Genomic DNA, 22,625 nt, shown 5'->3' on the forward strand with positions numbered 1-22,625 from the left:
TCCTTTGAGCTGTTCCCACATAACTCTTCTTTTATTTGCAAAAACAATAATAGGCTTCTCTATAAATCATAGAATTGATGAGTTTATTAAACATAGAATCGCTCAGTGTTATATCAATACTTGAGAGTGGAATCAATCATTAAGTCTAACTAAATAATAATTGAAAAATAAATGAACACTAATTCTGGCTGGATTATGATGCTCCCGCAGTATTATTTATGGTTTTCATTTCCATGGTAGATTAGAAAATGGAAATGTTTTTATGCTCCTAATATCTTTACTAATGACATTAGGATATAAAATTCGTTTTAAAAAATTAAATTGTCTACATCCCTTGCATTTTGGATGGAGAGAATAACCATGATAGATACTGTCCCAGTCATGCACTTCCCACTTAGAAGTTGCCAGTTGCACGTGGCATTTTCTTTCCCCTCACTCACCTGAACTGTTCCTCTAACTCCAACTAGAATAATAACAAGCATTTACTGAAACATTTTTATGTGGCTTATTGATTTAACCTTCCAAAACGTGAAAGTGGGGAGTTCTACCATGTACCTACCGCCATCACACGACATCATGTCCTTCTGGGGCAGGTGGAGAGTAAGGAACAGGAAAATAAAGAGGCAGCTAACTTCCATGAAGTCAGGAATCACAGGGAGCCAGGGTGGCACATAGTAGGGACACCTGACCAAGCTTGGTGGGTCAGGAACGCTTTCCAGAGGAAGGGAGCCTGAAGGACATTTCTGGAATTAGGAGAAGACATGGTAGAAGATAAGAGAGGAACACATCTGTGCGAAGCCCAAAGAGAAAAAGTAAAAACTGTTTAAGAAGCTACAGATAAGATGGCGCAGAGTATAGATTATGGGGACGTGGAAATGGGAAGGTAAGTGCAAAGATGGCATCTTAAAGCCGTACATTCGGGTGTGGCGGATTTCCCAGGCTGTTGATGACTCCAGATCGCACTCTGAGACCAGGGCCTGTGGGAGCCAGTGGGCAGCATGGTAGAGTTGGTCCGCTCTAGTTGCAGTCAGCGCTCTGTAGCTGCCCCCTGCCAGCGTCCCCTCTCCCCACAACAAAGCTTGAGTTGTTGGCACAGCATTAAACAGAAGCCCATGTTGGTTGTGTTTGGTTGGGGCCTGAGCCATCATGGCTACTTAGCATTTTTATAATTTTAAGAGTATGAAGCTCATTATGAAGTTGTGAGGAAAATGTATAAATATTCCTTTTATTACATATATTACGTGTGTTTGTATGTATCAACTCTATTTCTAAAATCATGTAACATCCTTCTTTTTTGTATTATGATCCATTTACAATATTCACTTGAAGGGAAAGTACATCAGAATGGTATGGCGGCCACCATGTTCCAAAACAGTGGGTCAGGGATGGAACGAAAAAATGGATAACAGGGTCCCTGGTTACAGTCTCTGTTGAGAATATCAAATACACAAACAATGCTTAGCTACCCACCTCAGCTGCATTAGTTCACAACTAATCAACAATTCTGTTTTTGCCAAGATAGTTTGAAGCCCTCAATAAAACATATATTTAAATCCCTTCATTTGCTGACCTATTATTGAAAGATCATTGTCGGCAATAAAAACACTTTTTAATAATTCGCCCAAATCAAAGAGACCCTCCCCCCAAAAAAATAGTCCCCAAAGTGTGAAACAACAAAGGCAGCAGATGAAAATGAGTCAGGGGTGCTGACTGGAATTTCAGCTTAATTTTTTGCAGTTGCTCAAATATTAATCACTTGCGATCTGGTCTTTTGAAACATGCAGAATCTGAGTAAGCTTTTAGAAAATAAAAAGTTAAACAGAGACTGAGCACCACACTGTAGGGGGCAGTTCCTACTCATAGAAGAAGGAAGTAGGCCCAGGGTGGGGAACCTCTCACTGCCAAGGGCCATTTGGATATTTATCACATCATTCCCAGGCCATACAGAATCAGCAACTTAAAAACCAGCCTCCTCTATTGGGTCAAACATTTAATGAACTCACCCCTAACGCCTTGGCAGGGCCAGACCCAATGATTTTGAGGGCCTTAGCTGGCCCGTGGGCCGGAGGTTCCCCACCCCTGAGACAATTGCAAGACATCTCAGGCCTGTTATTTGTATGCATTTCTGGAGACTGTGTCCCGAGTGGGGTCAAAGTTGACTGTGCGTGCAGTGGGTGCAGGACTACACGTGTGCTGTTTCACTCCTAGTCAGACATCAACAGAAATCACTGCACGAGCAGGTCAGGAGGGTGGGTCTCTTACCACAGGATTGAACAGGCAGAAGCCAAATGTCCATCAACTCACAGCAGGGCCTGTTGTGTTGTAAAGTTACAGGAGAATTTGCCAAGGCTGAGAAACAGGCATTGAATGCTTAACTAGGAAATATATATATATATATATATATATATATATATGTATGTATATGGCCCAGTGCACAAAATTAGTGCACTGGTAGGTCCCTAGGCCTAGCCAGCAATAAGGGCTGATCGGGGCTTTCTTTCCCTTGGCTGCCGGCCACCGGCCGGGGCCTTCCTTTGTTCCGTGCCACCCCCTGGTGGTCAGCGCCTGTCATAGCGAGCGGTCGAATTCCTGGTCAAAGTCCCACCTGATGGGACAATTTGCATATTAGCCTTTTATTATATAGGATGTATAAATATAAAATATTTCATATACATGTTATATACTGGTTTTCAAAGTATGAAATAGGGAGCAAAAATAAAACCCTTCACAATCACGCTTTGTTACCAAAACTGAAACTGCTATCCTACTAATGTTAAAATAATAAGTAGGCCTGGTCAGTGTGCTCAGTGGTTGAACATCAACCTATGAACCAGGAGGTCAGGGTTCAATTCCTGGTCAGGGCACATGCCCAGGCTCTGGGCTCGATCCCTAGTAGGGGGTTTGCATGAGGCAGTTGATCGGTGATCCTCTCTCATCATTGATGTTTCTGTCTCTCTCTCTCTCTCCCTTCCTCTCTGAAATAAAATAATATATATATTTTTAAAAAGTGTAAGTATGAGACATAGGATTTTGATATTTTTGGAGAGGAGGGGAGCACAGCATTTACCTACTCGGCCATCTTGACCAGAAGCTGTGTGAATATGATGTTTCTTGTAGAAATTATCATGGTCGTTTACCTCAAGGTGAATTTTTCCCTTTTTGGAATCCGCTGCGTGCCTGGCCGATGTGGCTCAGTGGTTGAGCTTTGACCTAGGAACCTGGAGGTCACAGTTTGATTCCCGGTCAGGGCACAGGCCCGTCTTGTGGGCTTGATCCCCAGTAGAGGGAGTGCAGGAGGCAGCTGCTCAGTGACTCTCATCATTGATGTTTCTCTCTCTCCCTCTCCCTGCCTCTCTGAAATGGATAAAAGTACATGTAAAAACTAAATAAAATGCTTAGGATCATGCTCGGCCTGGAGTCAGGCTTCATTACATGTTACCTATTGTTGTGGTTGTTATAAAGAAATTCTTGGTAAATTTGAAAGCAGCGTGACGAATGAGTTAGAATGGGGATCCATGGAACAAGTCATATGCCTGCGTGTCGGTCACACTTGTAACAGGATAATTTTCAAGTTCGGGTTGCAGTGATTGGATCATGGTTTTAAAGGGAAAGGGTAAAGGGACAGCTGGTTGTATAGAAGGGATTTTCCTCCGCGGACGGCTGTGTGTGGGGGGCCGGCTGGTTGCTGTGGTGGTTTTGACAGGGGATGTCAGGGAGAGTGAAATCGGGTCTCCACGCCCTTATCTGAACTAACAGGATGCACACAGGTCCCCTCCTGACTGGGACCTGCCCTGGTGTAGAGTCCTCCACCCTCACTCACACCCCCCCCCCCCGACCCCCAGAAGAAAGCACAGCCCCCGCAATGATAGCTCTGCAATCATCTCGCTAAGGTCTCATCCTGAACACTGAGTGCAGTCCATAAAGAGAGTCAGCAAGATATGTTGGAAATAGCCCTGTTAACGGAGCTACAGTGCGAAGGGCTGTGTTACAGGTTCACAGAGCAACTGCCAGGAAGCTATCACACACACACACACACACACACACACACACACACACGCACACCCGGTCACCTCACCTGAACGCCCGCCCCCAGGGGCCTGCTCCTGCTTCCTGAGCGATGGAGACCAGCGCTGTCTCTCTCTCAAAGGCCATTCGTGCCCGGCCGCCTGCGGCGTTGCCAGACCACAAACACAGCAACGTGCACTTCTAGTGCGTTTCCCTCAAGCACAGGCTGGGCCCTAGTACAAGGGGAGGCAAGGGTGGCCTCCTCCCGTGGATACACTAAAAGCAAAGGGCAGAAGCATAACTCCCAGCCAAAGGCAGCATTCCATGCTCGCTCTGAAGGGGCTTCCGGTCGGGTCTAAGGCAGAAGCATCCATTCCACGTGAAAGGGAATTGGCCCCTCGAAGGGCATTCTAGCGGATGTTCGGCACAGCCCTGCCAGAACTCTGCCGGCGGCGGCGCTCCTGGGCGAGGCCAGTCCTGTCTCTGGGCGCCAGAAATAGGTCAACACCCTGGCACAGGGTCAGAAACAGGGTCAGAGCCTTCCTGCTGGCGATGGGCAGTGCATCAGAGCGCTGTGGCAGGGGAGGGGTTAACCCGTATCCGGGCAGCACCTACAGCAGCGGTTCTCAACCTTCCTAATGCCGCGACCCTTTAATACAGTTCCTCATGTTGTGGTGACCCCCGATTTCATTGTTACAAATTGAACATAATTAAAGCATAGTGATTAATCACAAAAACAATATGTAATTATATATGTGTTTTCCGGTGGTCTTAGGTGACCCCTGTGAAAGGGTCGTTCTACCCCCAAAGGATCACAACCCACAGGTTGAGAACCACTGACCTACAGGAATAAGTGCTGCTTCCAACGAGACTGGGAAGGAGAAGGAGGTGTTCCTACCCCCCCCCCCCCCCCCCCCCCCCCCGCACACCTGGCCTCGGAAGTCAAGGAAATGACCCGAGGAGAGGGGGCAGCCAGTGTCAAAGCCAGGGTTCCAGCTGCAGCTGGTTCCACGCACTCACGCCCTCCCAGAATGCTTCACTCCAACACACATTGGCTACACCTGCTCGGATGAGGCCTCCGGTAGGAGCAGTTGGGTTATAGGAGTCAGATCGTAAACCAGCGAGGCTGGACGCTGTCTTTGAAGACGAGCTGCTCAGACTGTATCCCATAACCCGTCCCGTGGGCTCCCCGCTCGCCAGGAAGGAAGGACAACACGGCAAGCCAGCAGGTAAGGAGCCTTTGCTAATTACGTTTCATAGGAAAACATGTTTTCTGGTCGGTTTTGGAAACCCCACTGGTCAGCCCAGCCGGCGTGGCTCAGTGGTTGAGCATTGACCCAGGAGGTCAGGGTTTGATTCTTGGTCAGGGCACATGCCTGGGTTGCAGGCTCGATCCCCAGTGTGGGGCGTGCAGGAGGCAGCCTATCCATGATTCTCTCTCATCAATGATGTTTCTATCTCTCTCTCCCTCTCCCTTCCTCTCTGAAATCAATAAAAATATTTTTAAAAAACACACAAAAAACAAAAAAGGCACTGGTCAGAGAGTCTAGAATATGTTTGCTATGAAAAGGTATAACATTGGTTTTCCCCTTCATTCTTTCCCCTGTGACACTAAATAAGTAACGTTAAATCAGTGAGAAACTCGGGATTTTTAAAAGCATTTGGAAAGAAAAAGAACTGATTAAATGCTTCCAAGTTAGAAGATTGAAACAATAGGAACAATCTCAAAATTTTCGACAAGTTGTTATGTTTATTTTTTTAAGCTTTATTGTTGAAAGTATTGCATATGTCCTCCTATTTCCCCCCAATGACCCCCTCCAGCCCCAGCCCGCCCCCACCCCCGGCCTTCACCACCCTATTGTCTGTGTGCATGGGTTATGCATATATGCATACAAGGTCTTTGGTTGATTACCTCCCACCCACCTAACCTCCCCCACCTTTCCTCTGAGTTATTATATATCATTTTACTACAAGAACTGAACTACAATTAGGGTAGTTCAGGAGTGTGGGGCTGGTTCTGCTGGGCCATGAATAGAAGCTGTTTATTAAGGGATGTTTGGGATTTCGTAAGAAGACCCCAAAGAACCTCACCCTCTACCAGGGGTGGGCAAACTTTTTGACTCGAGGGCCACAATGGGTTCTTAAACTGGACCGGAGGGCCGGAACAAAAGCATGGATGGAGTGTTTGTGTGAACTAATATAAATTCAAAGTAAACATCATTACATAAAAGAGTATGGTCTTTTTTTTTTTTTTTAGTTTTATTCATTTCAAACGGGCCGGATACGGCCCTCGGGCCATAGTTTGCCCACGGCTGCTCTAGCCAGTGGTTCTCAACCTTGGCTGCACATTAAAATCACCTGGGAATCTTTTCAAAATCCTGATTTCTGGGCCTCATCATCCGGAAATTCTGTTTCTTTGGTACTAATGTTGTGGCCCCACCCCATAACAAAGAAACAGAATTTCTGGAGGATGAGGCCCAGAAATCAGGATTTTGATAAGATCCCCAGGTGATTCTAATGTGCAGCCAAGGTTGAGAACCACTGCTCTAAGCGCAGCAGGGCGGGCTCACAGGGTGGCCTGTTATGTCAGGAGGCCAGTGTCCTCTATCTTTCGCTCCCATCCTCCACACCTGGCTCCTGTGTCAGGGTTCCAGGTGGTTATTCCAGCTCTGACCTTCACGTCTACCTTCCAGGAGGAAGGAGAAAAGGGGGGAGTAGGAAGGCTCCTTCCCTTGAAGGTTTCCTGGAAGTTTTACAGCATTGACGTGGGGCTGGGAGAGGTTCTCACAGGTCATTGCTGGGACCAGAGGCAGGTGAACTGAGGGGCAGCTCCCACAGAGGCCCGGCCTGCTGTGATGGGGCGGAGCTTCAGGGCAGGTGAAACTGCTCTGTCAGAACTAGTTCAGGTTGTGTGCACTTTACAAATGTGAGGGGACAGCCCCAGACGCGCCCACGGAAAGAGAGATGGGCCAAGGCCAGGCAGGCCCAGAGCAGACAGACGGCGCTTCTCGTGGACCCTGCAAGTGAGCTGTGCCCTTTGCCTTGGAACCTGATCCACCCACTGAGTTGTAAAGATTCCCCAATAAATCAGATTGTCATTAAAAAATATATATGTATGTCGTGATGCTTTCTAAGAAGAAAACAAGTACTCATGACAAATTTTTATCTTGATATAATTGATAAGTACATGCAATACTTATTTTGCATTAGTCATATTGAAGGTTTATATAGTCTTATTATACTATATAAATGTTCCATTATAAGTGTAAATATTACATGTTTCAAATGTTTTCAAACAATCCAAAGCAACACACATCATATAATCTATCCTCTAATTGATTTGCCTGATATATTTATGTTAAAACAAACAAACACATTATTACCAGCAGAGACCATTTAACTTAATCCTTTCAGGGACTGTATGAGTTGTGTATTATCCCATTTTACCCACTAGAAAAACTGAGGCCCAGAGAGGACGAAGTCACTTGTCAAGGTCATACAAGAGTCAGAGTCACATCCAAGCACTTTGCACCCAAGGGCTATGATGTCCTCTCTACAAAAGCCCCAAATCTGGACATACTACTAATGGCCATCCTGGAAGGCTTAAAGCCATTCAGAATCCTTCCATTAAGCTCGTAACCAGTGATAGAACATTAGAGTGAGATGAGGCTCCGCGTATGGGGCTGTCACCTCCTCCTTTCCTTCTCCTGACTCATTTCAATCACTTAGGATACCCCCTCCCCCCACCTTCCAACATATCGTGCTGACAAATTAACTTAGTCAGAAAGCTCTGGCCAGGTGTAGGATTTGTTGCAAGGATCCCGCCCCCCCACCCCCACCCCACCCCCGCCAATGGCAAAACATTGGGAGTTCAAGTGAGTTCTGAAAAAGAAGATATTGAATTTAGCCCAGCTGACGTGACTCCGTGGTTGAGCATTGACCTATGAACCAGGAGATCACGTTTCAATTCCTGGTCAGGGCACATGCCCGGGCTTGAGGGCTTGATCGCAGCTGATCAATGGTTCTCTCTCGTCATTTGATGTTTCTGTCTCTCTCTTCCTCTCCCTTCCTCTCTCTGAAATCAAGAAAACTATATTTTAAAAATGAGTGCATTGAATTTAGAACTCTATCCATGGGTGTTCCACTGAATGTGATTACTCCTTTCCTTTCAATTGCAGATCAGTGAGGTCTTTGGATGTTTGTGCTATTCAGTCATCTATTTCTGGCTGGCAGACCAGAGGGTGAGAAAATATTTCATTTAGGTGTTCTCAGAACAGCTGCAGAAGAAACTTTGATGTCTGCTTCTCTCTAAGTTCCATCAGAATCAGATGATTCTGACATGACAAATGGTCACGTTAATTATAAATTCTGGGTTTGTGTTGAGATTCTATTATTTAAAGGTAGCCAGTCGGAACTATGAGCAAAATATCATTAATTTGCAGCCAATACCTTTACATCTAGCAAAGACAATCATTTTTAGTCACAACCCGAAATAACAATTAGGCTTTATTGTTCCGTGTTGCCAAGCCCCGGGCGGTGGCTGCCCTTTACTGGCTTGCAATAACACCGCAAGTCATAAGTCCTGGTTAGCTGTCAAAGGCTGAGGAGCTCCACGCCATACCCTGTTCCACATAACACACGCTGGTGCCCATCGGCCAGAGGGCCATCTGAATAAGGCTCCCTCCTGGGGCGCACAGAGCTGTGTCCTATTCATTATGAGTCTTTGTACCCCCACTTGAAATCAGGGCCATGAGAATTTCCCATGTGTTTTTTCACTATTACCTTAGGTATTCCAGGTGGTCCCCGAAGACCTGATGCACACAAAGCTCATTACGGTCAGGGAGTAGAGATTTTCACAGAAATCTAACACAAGCCATAATTAAGAGATGAGAGCCCTAGCCGGTTTGGCTCAGTGGATAGAGCGTTTGCCTGCCGACTGAAGGATCCTGGGTTTGATTCCAGTCAAGGGCACATGCCCAGATTTCGGGCTCCATCCCCAGTAGCGGCCGTGCAGGAGGCAGCTGGTTAATGGTTCTCTCTCATCATTGATGTTTCTCTCTCTCTCACTCTCCCTTCCTCTTTGAAATCAATAAAAATATTTTTTTAAAAAAGAGAGATGAGAGTCAGGCAAACACAAATCATGATAACTGTGTCATGGGCATCCCATCAAATGCATACTCTAATTCCATTGGAAACATTTTTTTTTTTGCTATCCCCAAACAATGGTAAAGAGCACTGCCAGCAGGTGGGCGGATCTTCCATTGTGATTTTTATCAGCGGGCTGCCTTGCAGAGCTTGACCTGTATTGTTTTCTGATTACCCTGAAGTGTTCACGAGTTGTGCCTCTCAGGCCCATCCAAGGAGGGAACTTACTATTTCACACAGCCTCACGTTGAACAGGTTTGGTAAAGCGGGACCAGGGGACAGTGAAGCCTCCCAGAGTGACCTTGGTGGTGATGTCCTGGCTCTGAGGCTCCCCAGCACCAGGCAGAATGTTCCAGTCGCTTATTCTCTTTGCTATTGTTGTTAATCCTCATGGGAGGGTATTTATTTTTTCCACTGATTTTCAGAGAGTGGAAGGGGTGGGGGAAAGGAGAGGGAGCGAAACATCAATGTACATATGAGAGACACATCATTTGGTTGCCTCCCGCATGTGCCACACCAGGGCCAGGGATCGAACCTATGAACCAGGAGGTCAGGGCTTGATTCCCAGTCAGGGGACATGCCCCAGTTGTGGGCTAGATCCCAGTGAGGGACATGCAGGATGCAGCCAGTCAATGATTGTCTCTCATTATTGATGTTTCTATCTCTCTCCCTCTCCCTTCCTCTCTGAAAACAATAAAAATATGTTTGAAAACAACAACAACTTGCAACCCAGGTAAGTGCCCTTGACCGGGAATCGAGCCCACAACCATTGGGTGCAGGGGCTGGTGCTCTAACCCCTGAGCAACACCAGCCAGGGCCAGTCTCTTATTCTTTAGAATTCTTACAAAGATGTGCGACAAAACTAGGACCGTCTTCCCAGATTCCCTGGCTTCGATTTCGTGCCTGACTCTGGAACAAGGGACAGAGATGTAATTTGGAGAGTTTGTAAATATGCAGTTATGTGACATCCGAAGTGAGAAAATGAGATTCTTCTTTCTTAAAACAAATATTATTTCATGTGTATCCATGCCTTTCCCAGAGGTGCCCAGGATAATCAGCTGAAGTCTCCAATTCAACTGCCTTTCCTCTGAAACATTTTTTCCCTGTTTATTCATATCTTTGGCAAGAAGGCTGTAAAAAAAAGTTATTTCATCACATCGTATTCTTTGGTGAGGACTCCCAGGAAAAATGCGTGGCTGGTCTTATTACAAAGAGCAGTTATACATTTTCTATATACCTGGCTTATACAGCATCTCGGAGATGCTGTAATTAAATGGTGAGATTTGTTCTCTTTTATTGTCTGCTAGGCCGCTTAGGGGGAAAGTGTGCATGGACATTATGAAAAGTGTTTTAAGCCTTATTTCTTGTTGTACTTTGTTTCTGCTGCTTTCAGGGGGTGGGGGGGTGGGGGGGTGGGGGGGGGGTGTCATATTTTATGTTCTGTTTTTTTAAATTAAATTTATTGGGGTGACATTGGTTAATATTATGGTCTCCTGTAAGTGCTCTGAAATCTTTTCTGAAATATGGGGGTAGCACAAAGTTTAAAACGGGCAAAGGAGTTTTAAGTACACTTCCCAGCAAAGCATAGAAATGAAATCTACATACAAAAATCGATGCTGTTAGTACAATGATAATGCCAGCTGACATCAAACCCTAAGGCCGTCCTCATTTTACAGATGAGGTAGCTGAGGCCCAGAGAAGCACAGTAACCGACACACATTCACACAGCAAGGAGGCGTCTTAGCTGGGAGCCCAGGGCTATTGGAACTCTACTCCCTCACTGGATTTTCTAAAGAACATCGTTCGAAGGGGCTAAACTTCTCACGGTCTTAGATGTTTTCATGGCTGAAGTCTGGGCCTCTGCCTCTCCACCCTTCACTGAGCAAGGAGCACTCAGCTCCCCTCTCTCTCCATTACTTCTTAATATGAGGACAGCTGCAGCATCTTGATACTATATACACTGTGGCACATGGGCACTGACTGTCTAGCTCTGTTCCTTTATGGCAAACTCAGCCTTCAGACCCGTGGGGCAGATAGAGTTTCAGGGAAGTGGCTGAGGAGAGAGGCAGTTTCCTAAGTCTCACTTTACACAGGTATCAGGAAAACGGTAATGATGTCAGAACAGCAGGCTTCAACCTAACCCCAGAAGCAGGACGTCCAGAAAAGCAGAGAGAAACGCCTGTGTAGAGTACACGTCACACCAGTGGCACCGTGGTGACCTTAGATATTTCTTCTCTATCTGCCACGTTTCTGTTATTGGAATATCTTTCATCACAGATGTTGTCATTGAGGTGGTTCACCGAGTTTCAGCTCTGCATTGTTGCATCCTGGCCACATTTATCACACAGTGCGAGGACCTGTGGCAGGGGCTGCCCTCGACTGTCGTTTGGATCAATGGCCGATGGAGATCTTTGCAGCCCTGAGCCGTCCTCTGAGCTTGTGCCTTTTCGCCTCATCTTGGGTACAAGAGGAGTCTCCAGCTTGGCCATTGCGGCTGCATTTGCCTATAGCAGTCTCGACTACAACGTTAAAAATGCACAGGACGGTCATTGCCACTCTCTTCTCCCAGCCTGCTGGTGCTCATTCTGACTCCAGTGCTTGCATGGCCTCCAGCACCTCGGACAGATCCCGGCAGATTACGTGGGGTCCATCCTGACTTGAGTTGAAGAACCACTGGATGGAATTGATGGAAAGATTTAAAAGTCAGGCAAGGGGTATTACTCAATCTTCCCTCATATTTTTCCCGTCTCAGTCTGAAAAGGCTGCTGATTTTGTTGGTGGAGAGGAACTGAAAATATGAAAATTACATGTGAGGAGATCTACACAGCTGTTGATTTGCAAAGACTGAAGTTTTCAGCCGCATACTCGTTAGGTTGTAGATCTCTTTTTTATGTTCCCAAGGAGAATGTTAATGATCTTAGACAGAGTAAGCACAACAAAATGTAAGTTTGTAGAAGCTTGCTGAATTCATGTTGTGGTTTTGAGTCTAAAAAAAAACTAAAATAGGTTAAAAAGAAAAAGCCCAGGGTGTCATCATTTTGACCAATTTCACTGGTTGGATAAAGATATCTAAAAATAAAATAAAAGCATCACATGTTCTGGAAGCATAAAAATTAAAAAGTAACTTCTTCTGGCTGAGATAGGATAAACAAAAAATTAAAAAAAACATATCCTCTCACAAACACTTCTAGGGTCGTAACGTTGGAATAGCAAAGAGACATGAACTATTGGACTAAACAAGGTTATCTTTGAGGTTAGCATGCGTTCTCCTAAAAGAAAACGCAAACCCACATTTCCGCTTTTTAAATATATTATCGTAACCAAGCAGTCAATTTTATTATTTTCAGACTGTTTTACACAGTGCATATATGGCTGCTAATAGTCACGTTGCCTTCATCAGTCATCAGCTATCAGTGGCTTAGACCATCTGCTGTTCTTCATGTTCTAGAATCAGTAACAGTCAATATGTGGATGTTCTTCTATTCAACAATATGTCCTTTGATCCGCTAGTGGCCCACGGAAGAACTAAATGAGGCTGTGGCTATACCTCGCTTGGGCATGGTTGATACTTGCATAAATTTAAAATGTCAAGGTAAGACTACTTGGTAGCCCAGGGATCGAGCCCAGACCAGATGCTTAGGGCTTGTAAGAGGTTTAAGTGTCAAAATATTGAAGCATGAAGAAATCCTGTTAGGGAAGGACTTCAAAAGCCTGTCAAAACTATGCCGCTAGTGGCGCTGTGATAAAACATGTCCCCAAGCACAGAATGGAGACAAGAACAAGCTAAAAGTTTTAACAACTGCCTGCAAGGATGTTTCTACTGGGCACAGGCAGCAGGCATAAGAAGCATCTATCACACTGTATATAATTGGCCAAAGAGAACTTGTCCCTGGGTTGGGTATTTCCGAATCTGGGTCTTCATTTAATGTCATGGGAGTTGGTTCCTGTTACCAAGGAGGCCAGACCCGAATCCTGGGAATGGACAAAAATTACTCCCACCTGCAATGAACATTGATCTCCTGCTTACTTTACATCAAGTCCCTTACAGTCTTCACAAGAAGGCTCACATCTTTTTGGACCAGATATATTGCAAATATGCCGCCACTACCAGTTTGGCAGATTGACGTTACAAGTATTTCCAGGACCCTGCCAAATCTCCACAAAGAAGGTTTTTAAGCAGCTAATAACTCAGAAAAATGAACAACAGTTAGAGACCTAACAGGATTACAAATAAATGAGCATGTAAGTTGAAGAAGAATGAGGAACACATGGACACCAGCCAGCTAAAGCTCAGCAGCCAAAGGTCAAGCAGTTCTCCTCTGAAGGGGGAGGGGGAGAGTAGAGTGGAAAGGTTAAGTAAAACCAGACAAATCATTCTTTCCAAAGAAAGTCTAGTACATAGAGATGGACAAAGCAAAGGATGATAGGAAAAGTGAGTCTGTCCTACCTTGTTTTCCCTGATGCCCAGAAAATATCTACAGTAAATTCCTGATGGGTGTGGATGATAGAAACGAATGTGCCAAAGTCAACTGCAGACAGCCGGTTTGATATGTGAATGCGAGTCCACAGGGCCTCGGTTTAAGGAAGAATGTTGGATCCACCCAGAGTCCTTCCCGCGCATCCTCCCTGGTGGAGGGCTCAGGTTCAGAGGGGAAGGGAGGTCAATGTTGAGAATTCTCTTCTGGGGATTCTGATCTCCTGCCCAGAGTTGAGATCCACACGTTTAGTTGGTGATTTGCTGAGTCTGAAAATAGCAGAGCAGATGTGATAAATTACCTAACTGGAGAGGGACCCCATTCACAGGTCAGGCTCCTGGGGGCCCATGTCTGCCCCCTGACCCCAGTGGAGGGCCCTGGAATGAGGCCTGTTTAGTGCAGGAGGAGGAGGAGGGGCAGGCCAAGATTCTGGCGGAAGAAAGGGGACATCTCTCCAGGTAGGAACCAGTATCACCACGACCTTGGTATATCCCAGAAGGGAGTCTCCAGACCTGGAATCCATTTCTTTGCTTTTTCCTGGAGAAAGACCTAAAAAGATTAGATAAAGCTGAGAATGAAAATTCAGAAGGGGTTTTCTTGCCTTGAGGGACAAGGGCAGGAGGGAGGGGTCAGGCTGAGGGCTGGGTGGCTGCCGTGTGAGAGTGCGCTTTGCTTCAGGCCAGGGGCCAATGGGAAGTGGGCGTTGCTTCTCAAATCCCATTGGTTCCCCAGAACAGACTGGCTGGGGAAGAGGAGCTGTAAGGGAGGGTTAGGGCTGAGTGACACCTCCATCTAATCAGTGTATTTCAACCCTAGAGGAGGCTGGGTGGTGACCAGGTGAGGAGCCAGGAATGGCCAAGGCAAAGGATGCCTTCTAGTTTCAGCCCTGCAAGGAACTGTGTGCTGTGGGTCCTTAAGCACAGAGGTGGAGGGTGGGGTGCGGGGTGGGGGGAGAAGCAGGGGAATTCCAGCTTCCTGTCCTGGGGAGTCAGCGAGGGAGGACTCACTGGGCTTCTCAGATGTGGACCTCTCAGGCCCAGGTGCCCAGAATCCCTGCCTCCTCCCTGGCTGCTCAGGGCCAAGGAGGGTCTGGCTATAGGCTCAGACCTTCTCCCCCAGGCACCTTCTCCCCAGGCACCTTCTGTTATCACGCCCCCCCCCCTCACCCCCCAGTCATCGAAGCAAAAAAGCTGCCTCTGCTCTTAGCTGGGTTCCTTCATGCGGGCCCCAAATTAGTGACCAGGTGTTCACGTTTGGCTGCCCATTGCTTACCCCCTGTTGCGCCTTGGGTATCCCCACTGGACCCTGGACAGGGAGCTGCCCCCAGGTCTATGCACCACTGACATGCAGAACAGCTCCCTCCACAATGTATTCCCCCAGATCCCGGCCCACAGGGACACATGCATGCGTCCACGCATGCGTGCCTTGGTGTTCTCCCTCTCATCTGCCCAATTTCCCTTCCTGCTCACTGTCCTTGGAGTAGAAATAGTATAAGCTCCGATGCCTATGGAGGTCTGAGACCCACGCGTTCCCCTAGCCTAGGCAATCGTCTTATTTCTAATCACAATATCTTCCTCTCTAAGTCTTGATGTTGTTGCTGGCTTAGTGTTTGGCTAAGAGTGATCCCAGGTAGGTCCAAGCCCTCACTCCTCCCCCGCCCCCTCCCCCAGCTGGCGTGAATAAAGTCTTGGGGGCATTTGTCCTGTCTTGGGAAAGGCAGCGAGGCCTGAAATGCACCCCTCCCCCTCTCTCTCTCAAACTTCAACTTTCTCCAAGGAGCATGAATTTCTAAGTGAGGAGGTTCTAGGCGTGCGCTGTAGGGGCGCTGGCTGGGCAGGGGAATTGTTGGTTGAAACACAGTTGCCATCCCTGCTAGGGGCTAGGGATGCTCTCAGGCAAGGCTTGGAGGGGCAACCACGAGTGAGCCATGGGATGGGCAAGGGCGTAAGTGACAGGCACAGGAGGAGTCCCAGGAAGCCAGGCTCTGGCGGACAGTCGCAGGGCGGGGGAAGGGCGGGCAGGTGGTCCCCAGCCTCCGCAGCCTGAGGTTCTGGAGTGGCGGCCGCGGCAGCAGCAGCCACCGCCGCAGCGAGCGAGCGCGAGGGAGTTAGGACCGCTCGGAGCGCGCGGGTCTCGGGGAGTATAAGGTTTGCAATCCTTCCACTTGCTGCCAGTTGCAGACGAAGATCCGCTTCTAAGTGAAGCGTGCAGGCCACCCCTCGGAGGGCTGTGGCTTCCCCGGGCTCCCGGCTGCCTCCCCGGCGGTCCCCCCCTGCGGCTCCCCCCGCGCGCACTCCCGCGTTTGCACGCGCCCCGAAGTTTGCCCGGAGCTGCTGGCCGCTGGGAGCGGGGTCCAGCCGGGCGGGCGCAGCGGGCAGGGCGGGGAGCCGGGCACCGCAATCCAGCCGCGTCGCGGGCCGGGCCATGTCTGTTTCATCAAAGGGACTTGGGGTGCGTCGTGTCTCGCAGCCATCACCGCGATGTGCAGTGACATTTCTGACTTGAGTGGAGGAATGCGCGCAGGGAGGCCGGGCGGCGTCGGCACCGGAGGATCTTGGCGCCAACGCTAATCATGGTCCCGATCTAGGTCCCTTCGGACGAAGCTCCACGTCCTCCTCGGAAATAAAATGAAAGCTGAGCCCCGCGGGGTAGAACCACCCGGCTGCTGGTGCTGAGCCCCGGGGAATCAGGAAATCGTCCTGCAGCTCAACATTTTTTTAAAGGGCGAGGGGAAAAAAAAAATTATAAATAGGGAAAAAAAATCCCTCCGTAAAAGTTTAAGGCAAGAAGTGGCAGAGCCAGTGGCGCGAGGCGGCGCAGCGCGGAGCCGGCGGGCGGGACGCGGGCGACCTCCCGGAGGCTGCGAGTCCTGGTTAATTTCGCCGGTTTTGGAGGGAGAGGCGCCTCTCCGTCCTCGCTTCCTCTCCACCCACCGCTCCCTGCTCGTCTACCTGCCCAAGTCCCTGATCGTTTGCATTTGGGAAGAGGACGTCCGCGGGAAGGAATTCCCCGCTCTGGGCCGGGGCTCCGAGAGGGGGCGACGCCGGAGGCTCCCCCAGGGGCCCGGAGGCGAAGGTAACCGAGCGGCAGGGAGTGGCGGGCGGGCGGGCGCAGGCTGGGGGCGCTCCGAGTCCCCTCCCGCGGCGGGCTGGGCGCCATGGGGACCCCGGGGCTGCGGTGGCGGCTGCGGAGGTGCTGGGTCCACACCCCGTCCCTCCCGCTGCGCCCCGAGCCCTCGGGAGGCTCGGCGGGAACCTTCTCCGCCCTCCGAGCGCCCCCCGGGGGCTCCGCCACTGCAGCCGCCGCCGGGGGTGCACCGGGTGCCGTCAGCTCGGCTCCCGCGGGCGCCCGGGCCACTGGGCCACATGGTGAGTGCCGCCGCGTCCCCCTCCTTCAGCCCCTCTGCCCCCCGGGCTGCCCCTCCCTCCCGCCCCCAGGGCCAGCCGCTGGCGGGAGGCGAGGTTCCGGGTGGGCGAGGAAGTTTGCGGAGCGAGGGGAGGAGGCGGCGGGAGCCCCTGTGCGCGCACACCCCGTGCACTCCCACCCCACGCTCTGCTGGGGCTCGGGGTGTGCGCCCCAGTGCGCCCCAGCAGGGGATGCCGGGGTGTTGTATCCAGAGCCGGATGCTGGGTTGTGCCTCGCTGGACAGACAGACGGACGGGCACACAGCGCGCTCTCCCTCCACACACCTGAGCACACACCACGCACTGAAGGGTCCCCTTTTTTTCTTTTACCAATTGTCTTTGCTGGGGGGGGGGGGGGGGGGACGGGGGGCGGGGTTGCCCTCTTGCGGGCCCTTTGCAGCCAGGGATCCCACTGATTGCATTTGAAGTTCCCTGCATTTAATCCCTTTTATTGGTGCGAGATGAAAGCCTGGCTACCCCAGGTTGTGCAGGGGGGGCGGGGGCGATGCAGAGGGGAGCACTTGGTGTAGGGATGCAGTTTGGAATGGTTTCTCGGCTTCTTTACTGGCATTGCATTATCGGTGGATGGATCCGGCTAGGGACAATGAGTTGCTCTCTCGTATGGATCTGTGGATATCTATATATAATACGAATAATACTGACTATTATTGGGCCCAAAATAACCAATTAAGTGATGCATACACAGGCAAACTTGGATAAAAAAAGAAACTGCGCCCTCTGCTGTTTATCTTACTAGCCTCACCTGGGGACTTTTTTTTTTCTTTTTTCTTTTCTTTCTTTTTCCAGAAATCCACTTAGGAGGTTGTCATTTTACAGGGCAAGGGAGAACAACTCCCAGCGGGGGATTTTAAAGCAGCTTCATTTGGAAAAGCCGGAGGGTGCGTTCCCCATCGTATAGATTTCCAGAGAGAAAGGCTTTTGTTCCGGGTCCCCTTCCCCGGTCTTCTCCTGGCTCAGGCACGGGTACTGGACCCACTGGCTACCACACTCTGTCGATCTTCGGAATGGAAAATTCTGAGTAGGATTCAACATTTCACTCAACATATGGTGTATCTGGCAGTAGCTTTGCTCTAGAAATAAGGCCCTGGTTTATGACTGAAAAGACTGAGTTTTCTTATCTTTCAGAAATGGTGGTGGTGGGGAACACCAGAAATATCTGACAACCAAAACCTTTGATTCAAATATACTTACCAGTGAGGCTGATTAGAAAAAGTTTTCCCGACATTCTCTTTGTCGGAGGAGGGGCAAGGCTCGGGGGGATTTGTCTAGCCCTGGGAAAGCATGTCTAACCCCGGGAATTAGCAAGCCCTGGTTTCAGCAAGTATTTGAACGGTGTCACTTTGCCTAATAGTCCCCCACCCCCTTGTCTTTGGCAAAAAGAAAGAACAAAAAAAAAAGCAGCTCCATAGCTGCCCACGACTTTGGGGGGAGGTACGCACTTTCCGTGTTGCATGAGGAGAAAATTTGAATCCGTGCATGTGGATCACAGTACAAAGAACATAACTCATCAGGCGTTTCATGTCATGCTGTCCCAGCTCCCGTGCACCGGGTGCATTTCTGTCCCTTTCTGGGTGTCATGAAGTGAAAGACCAACATGAGGGCATTCGGAATTCCATATGCTTGTCTGTTAATTTGGTAATATTTCCTTTAGTGGAAATTATATGGGATGATCTTAAAATTTTGTAGGAAAAGGCTTTATTGGCACAGAAAACTGTCTTTCGATTGAGATGTTTGTTTTGCCCGCTTTCCCTGGGCATGTGCGTGGAAGTGATGCAGACGACCTTTATTTATTTTATAAGAAGAGGCAAATAATGTCTTTTGCAGTGTCCTCTGGTATATTTGTAACTGGAGCAAATACCTGTCTTTGCTTCTATTATTGTCCAGGGGAAAATAATCAAGTAACATACTTCAAAAATTAAGCGGTTACCTATTTAGTTGCTATGTTGTCTAAGTGTTGGAAGATTTCGTGAGAGAGTTTTAGTTGCAAAAGCCCCAAGTCGCTCAGGAAGAAATAAAATTGCATTCAACTCAAAAAGTCAATTGTATGTTCACAGAAAGATGAGTGTGTGTGTGTGTGTGTGTGTGTGTGTGTGTGTGAACTGCGTTGTATTGTAGTTCAGTAAGAGCTTTAGCATACTTTAAAAGTAATTTAATCTTCAGACCCCAGAGTTTTGTTCCCAAACTTCAGGTGGGTGTAGATTTCCTCCTCTGTGCTCTTTAACCCTTGGCTCTCCGGACTTCCCTGCAGGAGAAGGCAAGGCTTGCTGTCCTGCGATCATGGAGCAACGGGTTTCTTTAGGCTTCACCGCTTCTGAAATGATGGTGTGAAAGATCCCACCTTCCTGCATCCTGCCAAGTAGATGCTGACGAATTCTCTCAGCAGCCTTCTCTCGGGCAAGCCGAGCTCTTTCCCATACAAAGGTGTGCTGTTTGCTTTTGTTAAGAATCTCATGATAGGCAATTGCTCCTAAGAGCCAATCAAGTCTGAGTAGAAAAAAATGCCAATCACGTTGCAGAACATGTTAAATCCCTTATATTTTGAGAGACAGTTAACAAAAGGAGAGAAGCAAACATTTCTGGGGAGGACAAGAAAAGGCTCACTCCGCAGCCACTAAATAAATGCGAAGAACATTCATTATACTTAACCGCCTAATCTAGTCAAGCTCATCAGGGCAATGTTGGAAGCTGCTAATTTTGACAGGTGATAGAATTATTTATATGCTTCAGTCAATGGACTATGATGATCGTCTTTTTGTTCCTTCCCATTCAAAAGCAAGTGTATTTATAAAACCCTTCACATCTATGAGGAATGAGTCAATCGCTGTCTATTTCAGGTGCCCCAAGAGCTGAGTATTTATGGCATAAATAGCCTACTACCAACACCCCCACCTCTGGGGGAGATTATATAACGGAACGAGTGGGGAAAGCCAGCTAGAGTCTGTGGATTCACTCGCAGTATTTTCCTCTCCGTTGATGAAAGTGGCGATTGGTTTTTGGACTGTAACTGCTCATCATTTTGGTCTTCGTTACCTGCATGTCGCCTTTGGGGAAGGCTCCTTGTCTGCTGCAAGGGAGGACTACGGGGGGCAGAGTTGATCCAAGGAGGAGGGGGATTAGCTACAGAATCCTGGAGAAAGATCATGTTCCATGTGTGCGAGGCCATGTGATAGGCTGTTTTAGTCCAGATCAATAGCACCCATCAACTTGAGGGCATAACACAATTTTACATTTTTATGTGGGCGCTGCAAATTTATACACCAGTCAGAGAGCCAGGGAGAGCTCCCAGCATGTTAATGGGCATTTTTATCCGAGAGGACTTCTCGGTGCCCAGATAGAGAGATGCTGGCTTTATCGGATTCGTGGTGAGTTCCCAAGGTTTGCAAAGTCAAGAGCTAGAATAGGGGCTGCCCAGGGCACTTCTGGAGCTGCCGGGAGGGAGGTGATGTGCACACCTGGGACAATTCAAAGCCCACATCAGGTAGCAAGCAGTTCTGTCCTGGGCCAGAAGGGGTTCTTTCAGATCATTAAATCCCCAAAGATGTCATTGACTGCCCTTCTCCTAATTGGGTTGCCTAGCCATTTACCGCCACAACCTAGGTTTTAAGAAGCTATTGGTGATTTTAACCTGCTTGCAAGCATAGCCAGATGGGGACCGGTGCCATCAGGTAATAATAGACGTTAAAAGCGATGTTTTCACATGGTTTTATTTTCTTTGAAAACTCCACAACTAATGCAGAATTCCTGACGTTGACGGAGGTTTCTGTGTGCCACGGAAGTTCATAGCTTTGATTTCCTATTAATCTTATAGCAAGAGGATTTTTGCACCTGTGTATGTTGCACCAGCAACTAAGGCAGCGGTTCTCAACCTGTGGGTCGCGACCCCTTTGGCGGTCGAACGACCCTTTCACAGGGGTCGCCTAAGACCATCCTGCATATCAGATATTTACATGACGATTCATAACAGTAGCAACATTACAGTTATGAAGTAGCAACGCAAATAATTTTATGGTTGGGTCACAACATGAGGAACTGTATTTAAAGGGCCAGAAGGTTGAGAACCACTGAACTAAGGGAACCCTAATATGAAGGATGCGTGCTGGGTGAGGCATGTTCGCATCTAGAAAATGAGGATGGAATCAAAGAATTCTGGCGACCCTCCTCTCCTGACCTATACCCTGCCGTGTCTGGTATCCCTCTCCATGTCAATGGGAGCTCATTAAATGTAAATCCGCAGCCCGCCCGGGCCATGCTGTATTAGTGCTTGCCAAGGCCTGACATTTTTAATACATTAATAGTACGTCTGTAATGGAATGGAAAACTATTAATCACAACTGGTTATGTGCCAGAAATGGAAGCTATAATTGGCTGCCTCTTGTCAGGGACGGCTGTCGCACAGGCCAGCAAGGGCCTCGTATTCAAATATCTTGCACTCCTCTGCATTTTCCCTTGTCAGTTCTCTAAATCCGATCAATGGACTAGTCCATAATTCTGTGTAATGACCATCATTATCATTCCCGTAGAGTTTAATGAGAGTCTGTCACAGTGGATGGCTATCGGGTCAGGAAATAGAAATAGGTTCACATACATTTCCTTCGTGTCCACATTTCCCATGTGCCTGGATACCAGTGATGGCGAACCTTTGGAGCTCGGCGTGTCAGCATTTTGAAAAACCCTAACTTAACTCTGGTGCCATGTCACACATAGAAATTTTTTGATATTTGCAACCATAGTAAAACAAAGACTTATATTTCTGATATTTATTTTATATATTTAAGTGCCATTTAACAAAGAAAAATCAACCAAAAAAATGAGTTCGCGTGTCACCTCTGACACGCGTGTCATAGGTTCGCCATCACTGCTGTGTACAGTCACCCTTTATTTTGTGGTGGCAGGAGGGCCACATGTGGATAAAGACAGTAATCCAGAAGAAGTGGTTTCGGGGGGTAACTTCCATTGGTTTAAAAAAAAAAAAGTGCAGTAGACTCAGGGAGAATTCAAATATGTACTTGGGGGTCATCGTTTTTTTAAAATCTTTATTGTTGAAAGTATTACATATGTCCCCCCCCCCCCTTTTTTTATTTTGGTGGGGTCATATTTTTGAAAGAATATTAAGAATTAGCTCCTAGTGCTTAGTCACTTCAGAGTCATTGCCACCCAGGTCAGGTTTTCAAGAACATATGGTCCTTGATAAATAAGTTGCTGTGCATTTGACACTAAGAATTGCAGTGAATTTCTGGTCGAGTGGATTTTCTACCGTAGTGCTTCTGTTGTAACACTCCACACACACACACCATGAAAGTGTTGGTTCTGGTTATAATAAACCAGCAAACACTGTTGAAACATCATCTGGAAAATGTGCATTTATACTATTTTAACACCTCTTCAGATCATTACTTGTCACAGTGGTGGATGTTTTCAAAAATATCAACTTCACATCTACTAGTGAATCTGACACACACACACACACACACACACACACACACACACAAAATAGAAAACTGTAGTAGCCACACCACATGTTCCTCAGGGATGTTTTCCTTTTCAGCTTAAGATTTCCAATCGTGCTCAACACACA

The 22,625-nt window shown here is 47.9% G+C and overlaps 1 protein-coding gene across 6 annotated transcripts in view; it reads left to right on the plus strand.

The window, feature by feature from the left end:
• Window positions 1–15,968: 15,968 nt before the first annotated feature.
• Window positions 15,969–22,625, plus strand: part of NTNG1 (netrin G1) — a 226,871-nt gene continuing 220,214 nt past the window's right edge. For 5 of the 6 annotated variants that reach the window (XM_070396685.1, XM_070396686.1, XM_070396682.1 and 2 more), the window contains exon 1: window positions 15,969–16,700. The gene's annotated coding sequence lies outside the window, so the exon portion shown is untranslated. Of the gene's footprint in view, window positions 16,701–19,458; window positions 19,472–22,625 lie in introns of those variants that run through there. The other variant, XM_070396684.1, reaches the window with a different exon arrangement.

Source organism: Myotis yumanensis, unplaced genomic scaffold (genome assembly GCF_028538775.1).
Source record: "Myotis yumanensis isolate MYYU_CA2020_CCGP unplaced genomic scaffold, mMyoYum1.0.hap1 SCAF_17, whole genome shotgun sequence".
In the NCBI taxonomy this organism is placed as follows: Eukaryota; Metazoa; Chordata; class Mammalia; order Chiroptera; family Vespertilionidae; genus Myotis; species Myotis yumanensis.